Here is a 6,701-nt window from a genome sequence, read left to right on the forward strand (position 1 = left end):
GCACGCCCAGGGGGAGTGGGCGCGCCCTCCACCCTCGTGGCCAGGTGCTTGCCCCCCTGCTGTGTTCTCAGTGCCTAAAATCCTCAAATATTCCATAAAAAATCATACTAAATTTGCAGGGCATTTGGAGCACTTTTATTTTCGGGATATTTTTTATTGCATGGATAATTCAGAAAACAGACAGATAATACTATTTTTTGCTTTATTTATTCTAAATAACAGAAAGTAAAAAGAGGGTACAGAAGGTTGTGCCTTCTAGTTTCATCCATCTCATGATCATCAAAAGGAATCCACTAACAAGGTTGATCAAGTCTTGTTAACAAACTCATTCTGAATAACATGGAACCGGAGAAATTTCGAATAACACTAGGTTACCTCAACGGGGATATGAACATCCCCAACAATAAGAATATCATACTTTTTCTTGACAGTAGGTAGAGGAAATTCAAAACCTCCAATAATGATAGTTGGAATTTTTCCAATAGAATTGATGCTATGAACTTGAGGTTGTTTCCTCGGAAAGTGTATCGTATGCTCATTACCATTAACATGAAAAGTGACATTGCCTTTGTTGCAATCAATAACAGCCCCTGCAGTATTCAAAAAGGGTCTACCAAGGATAATCGACATACTATCGTCCTCGTGAATATCAAGAATAACAAAGTCCGTTAAGATAGTGACATTTGCAACCACAACAGGCACATCCTCACAAATACCGACAGGTATAGCAGTTGATTTATCAGCCATTTGCAAAGATATTTCAGTAGGTGTCAACTTATTCAATTCAAGTCTACGATATAAAGAGAGAGGCATAACACTAACACCGGCTCCAAGATCACATAAAGCAGTTTTAACATAATTTCTTTTAATGGAGCATGGTATAGTTGGTACCCCTGGATCTCCAAGTTTCTTTGGTATTCCATCTTTAAAAGTATAATTAGCAAGCATGGTGGAAATTTCAGCTTCCGATATCTTTCTTTTATTTGTAACGATATCCTTCATATATTTAGCATAAGGGTTTACTTTAAGCATATCAGTTAAGCGCATACGTAAGAAGATAGGTCTAATCATTTCAGCAAAGCGCTCAAAATCCTCATCATCCTTTGTCTTGGATGGTTTAGGAGGAAAAGGCATGGGTTTCTGAACCCATGGTTCTCTTTCTCTACCGTGCTTCCTAGCAACAAAATCTCTCTTATCATAACGTTGATTCTTTGATTGTGGGTTATCAAGATCAACAGCAGGTTCAATCTCTACATCATTATTATTGCTAGGTTGAGCATCAACATGAACATTATCATTAACATTATCACTAGGTTCATGTTCATCACCTGATTGTGTTTCAGCATCAGAAATAGAAATATCATTGGGATTCTCAGGTGTGTCTACAACAGGTTCACTAGAAGCATGCAAAGTCCTATCATTTTTCTTTTTCTTCTTTTAGAAGGACTAGGTGCATCTAAATTATTTCTCTGAGAATCTTGCTCGATTCTCTTAGGGTGGCCTTCAGGATACAATGGTTCCTGAGTCATTCTACCAGTTCTAGTAGCCACTCTAACAGCAAAGTCATGTTTATTATTTAATTCATCGAGCAAATCACTTTGAGCTTTAAGTACTTGTTCCGCTTGAGTGGTAACCATAGAAGCATATTTGCTAATGAGTTTAAGTTCACCTTTAACTCTAGCCATATAATCACTCAAGCGTCCTATCATGAAAGCATTATTCTTTAACTCTCTACCAACATAAGCATTAAAACTTTCTTGTCTAGCCATAAAGTCATCAAATTCATCTAAGCATGGGCTATGAAATTTAGTAGACGGAATTTCAACTTTATCATATCTATAGAGAGAATTTACCTTTACTACCTGTGTCGGGTTATCAAGACAATGTGTTTCTTCGATAGGCGGTATATTAAGACCATGTATTTCTTCAATAGGAGGTAAATTCTTAACATCTTCAGCTTTAATACCTTTTTCTTTCATTGATTTCTTTGCCTCTTGCATATCTTCAGGACTGAGAAATAGAAACCCCTCTTCTTTGGAGTTGGTTTAGGAATAGGCTCAGGAGTTGGCTCAATTGGCTCTAGAATTGGCTCAGGAAGAGTCCAATTATTTTCATTAGTCAACATATTATTCAATAACATTTCAGCCTGGTCGACTGTTCTTTCCCTGAAAACACAACCAGCACAACTATCCAAGTGGTCCTTGGAAGCATCAGTTAGTCCATTATAAAAGATATCAAGTATTTCATTTTTCTTAAGAGGATGATCAGGCAAAGCATTAAGTAATCGGAGAAGCCTCCCCCAAGCTTGTGGGAGACTCTCTTCTTCGATTTGCACAAAATTATATATTTCCCGCAAGGCAGCTTGTTTCTTATGAGCAGGGAAATATTTAGCAGAGAAGTAATAAATCATATCCTGGGGACTACGCACACAACCAGGATCAAGAGAATTAAACCAAGTTTTAGCATCACCCTTTAATGAGAATGGAAATATCTTAAGGATATAATAATAGCGAGACTTCTCATCATTAGTAAATAGGGTGGCTATATCATTTAACTTGGTAAGATGTGCCACAACAGTTTCAGATTCATAGCCATAAAAAGGATCAGATTCAACCAAAGTAATTATCTCAGGATCAACAGAGAATTCATAATCCTTATCAGTAACAAAGATAGGTGAAGTAGCCAAAGCAGGGTCATATTTCATTCTAGCATTCAGAGTTTTCTGTTTAAGTTTAGCTAGTAATTTCTTAAGATCAGATCTATCATTGCAAGCAAAAAGATCTCTAGCAGTTTCTTCATCCATAACATAACCCTCAGGAACAACATGCAATTCATACTTAGGGGGAGAACCTTCATCATCACTATCATCAATAATTTCATCTTCTATAATTTCATTCTCTCTAACCCTAGCAAGTTGTTCATCTAGAAATTCACCTAATGGCAAGTAGTATCAAGCACAGAAGTAGTTTCATCATAAGTATCATGCATAGCAGAAGTGGCATCATCAATAACATGCGACATATCAGAATTCATAGCAGTAGCAGGTTTAGGTGTCGCAAGCTTACTCATAACAGAAGGAGAATCTAGTGCAGAGCTAGATGGCAGTTCCTTACCTCCCCTCGTAGTTGAGGGAAAAATCTTAGTTCTTGCGTCTTTCAAGTTCTTCATAGTGATCAGCAGATATAAATCCCAAGTGACTCAAAGAATAGAGCTATGCTCCCCGGCAACTGCGCCGAAATATAGTCTTGATAACCCACAAGTATAGGGGATCACAACAGTTTTCGAGGGTAGAGTATTCAACCCAAATTTATTGACTCGACACAAGGGGAGCCAAAGAATATTCTCAAGTATTAGCAGTTGAGTTGTCAATTCAACCACACCTTGATAACTTAGTATCTGCAGCAAAGTATTTAGTAGCAAAGTAGTATGATAGTAATGGTAACAGCGGCAAAAGTAAAGATAGCAGTTTTGTAATAGTTGTAATAGTAGCAACGGAAAAGTAAATAAGCAAAGCACAATATGTGAAAAGCTCGTAGGCATTGGATCAATGATGGATAATTATCTCGGATGCGATTCCTCATGTAATAGTTATAACATAGGGTGACATAGAACTACCTCCAGTTCATCAATATAATGTAGGCATGTATTCTGAATATAGTCATACGTGCTTATGGAAAAGAACTTGCATGACATCTTTTGTCCTACCCTCCCGTGGAAGTGGGGTCCTAATGTAAACTAAGGGATATTAAGGCCTCCTTTTAATAGAGAATCGAACCAAAGCATTAGCACTTAGTGAATACATGAACTCCTCAAACTACGGTCATCACCGAGAAGTATCCCGATTATTGTCACTTCGGGGTTGTCGGATCATAACACATAATAGGTGACTATAGACTTGCAAGACAGGATCAAGAACTCACATATATTCATGAAAACATTATAGGTCCAGATCTAAAATCATGGCACTCGGGTCCTAGTGACAAGCATTAAGCATAGCAAAGTCATAGCAACATCAATCTCAGAACATAGTGGATACTAGGGATCAAACCCTAACAAAACTAACTTGATTACATGGTAAATCTCATCCAACCCATCACCGTCCAGCAAGCCTATGATGGAATTACTCACGCATGGCGGTGAGCATCATGAAATTGGTGATGGAGGATGGTTGATGATGACGACAGCGACGAATCCCCCTCTCTAGAGCCCCGAACGGACTCCAGATCAGCCCTCCCGAGAGAGATTAGGGCTTGGCGGCGGCTCTATATCATAAAATGCGATGAAAATTTCTCTCTGATTTTTTTTCTCCGTGAAACGGAATATATAGAGTTGGAGTTGAGGTCAGTGGAGCATCAGGGGGCCCACGAGATAGGGGGGCGCGCCCAGGGGGAGGGGGCGCCCCCACCCTCGTGGACAGGGTGTGGGACCCCTGGCCTTGATTCTTTCGCCAGTATTTTTATATTTTCCAAAAGTTATCTCCGTGGATTTTTAGGTCATTCCGAGAACTTCTGTTTTCTGCACAATAAACAACACCATGGCAGTTCTGTTGAAAACAACGTCAGTCCTGGTTAGTTTCATTCAAATCATGCAAGTTAGAGTCCAAAACAAGGGCAAAAGTGTTTGGAAAAGTAGATACGTTGGAGACGTATCACTCATGTTCTTCACTTAAATTTATTTGAGCTTGTCAAAAGCAATTGCAATATATGAAACTAGTCCCAAGGTGATAGATATTCAAGAGGGATATAATAAAAACTTTCATGAAGATCATTGGACAAAATAAACTTGATTCTTTGTAATAGTTTTGAGATATGATGATAGTGATATGTGAGTCATGTTGGTGAGTAATTATGCTTTAGTAAGAATATTGGTGATTTGGTGTTAAGGTTTGTGATTCCCTATGCAAGCACAAAAGTCAATAGTTATGCAATGAAATTACATCCTACTTGTGGTGCATTATTCGGTGTTAGTTATGCTTAATGCTCGCTTATGTGAATTTCCGTTTCTTGGTTGGTTGCTTATCAATCTATTTGCTAGCTTCCACTTGTACCAAAGTAGAAATACTACTTGTGCATCCAATATCCTTAAACCCAGTTTTGCCATATGAGTCCACCATACCTACCTACATGCGGTATTTCCGTGCCGTTCTAAGAAAATTTGTGTGTGCCATCTCATTTTGAAAATGAATTTCCTTTTTATGTGCCTGTACCACTCATGAAGCGGTAAGGGGTGGCCAATATTTTCCATGCTAGATGTGTTATTCTTAAGATGAGTGTTTATTCTCAATATGAGTGTTTCCTGGTCCATAGTTAGTAGCTAGATGGCTTCTTATCTCTTTTTGACCTTCAGTACAATGCTCTCCTCGATGTACTTGGAGATCTATTTGATGTAACTCTTTTTTGCGGTGTGTTTGTTGGGATCCGATGAATTGTGAGTTTATGATCAGATCTATCCATGAATATTAGTCGAGTCTTCTCTGAACTCTTTTATGCATGATTGTTATAGCTCCGTATATCTTCTCCGATTTAGTGGTTTGGTTTGGCCAACTAGATTGATTTATGTTGCCATGGGAAGAGGTGCTTTATGAGGGGTTTGATCTTGTGGTGCTCAATCTCAGTGACAAAAAGAGACATGACACGATTTATCATGCTATTAAGGGTAACAAGATGGGGTTTATTAATACATGAGTTTATCTTGTCTACATCATGTCATCTTGCCCAATGCATTACTCTGTTTTTCCATGAACATAATACTCTAGATGCATGCTGGATAGCGGTCGACGAGTGGACTAATAGTAGTAGATGCAGAATCGTTTCGGTCTACAAATCTTGGACGTGATACCTATATACATGATCATTGCCTTGCATATCATCATAATTATTTGCTTTTCTATCAATTGCCCAACAATAATTTGTTTACCCTCCGTATGCTATTTTCTCGAGAGAAGCCTCTAGTGAAAACTATGCCCCCTGGTCTATGTCCTATCATATATTAAAACCAAAAATACCTTGCTGCAATTTTCTTTTATTTATTTTTGTGTTTTAGTTATATCTATTTATCAAATCTCATACAATTTAATCTATCTCAATATCGTTGAGGGATTGGCAACCCCTTACGCGTTGGGTTGCAAGTATTTGTTGTTTGTGTGCAGGTGTTGTTTATATAGTGTTGCTTGGTTCTCCTACTGGATTGATAACCTTGGTTTCATACCCCTTACCTCTGTTGTGCTGCATCATCCCCTCCTCTTCTGTGAAATACCAACGCAGACTACAAGTATCAAGGGAGTAGTTCACCCTCAACACTAGGGGTATGTACAAGTAGCTATGTGTTTGATCTCTCTCTCTCTCTCTCTCTCTCTCTTTCTCTTGATTTGGCATGATCTTGATGCACCGCGACTGTCGGGGGGATGAACCCCGGGCAGGCAACGGAACCCGGATCCTCTTCAAAAATAGCGGGGCCCGCATCGCCCCGCAAACCGGCACGTGCTTGGCCGGGTCGCTCGACCCGGCAGGGCCCGCAACCCGGCCAAACTCTCTGACACGGCAAGGTATGTCAACCCGGCCACCGCAACTGGCGCAAGGCAACTCGACCCAGCGCAACCAAGACTTCCACGGCAAGCCAGCACCACCCGTGGCGCCCACGGCAACCCAGCCATGGGTCAGCTCCCGTCCCATCCAGGCCATACGATGGGACGAGACCCAAAT

This window comes from Triticum aestivum, chromosome 5B (assembly GCF_018294505.1).
Source record: "Triticum aestivum cultivar Chinese Spring chromosome 5B, IWGSC CS RefSeq v2.1, whole genome shotgun sequence".
Taxonomy (NCBI): Eukaryota; Viridiplantae; Streptophyta; class Magnoliopsida; order Poales; family Poaceae; genus Triticum; species Triticum aestivum.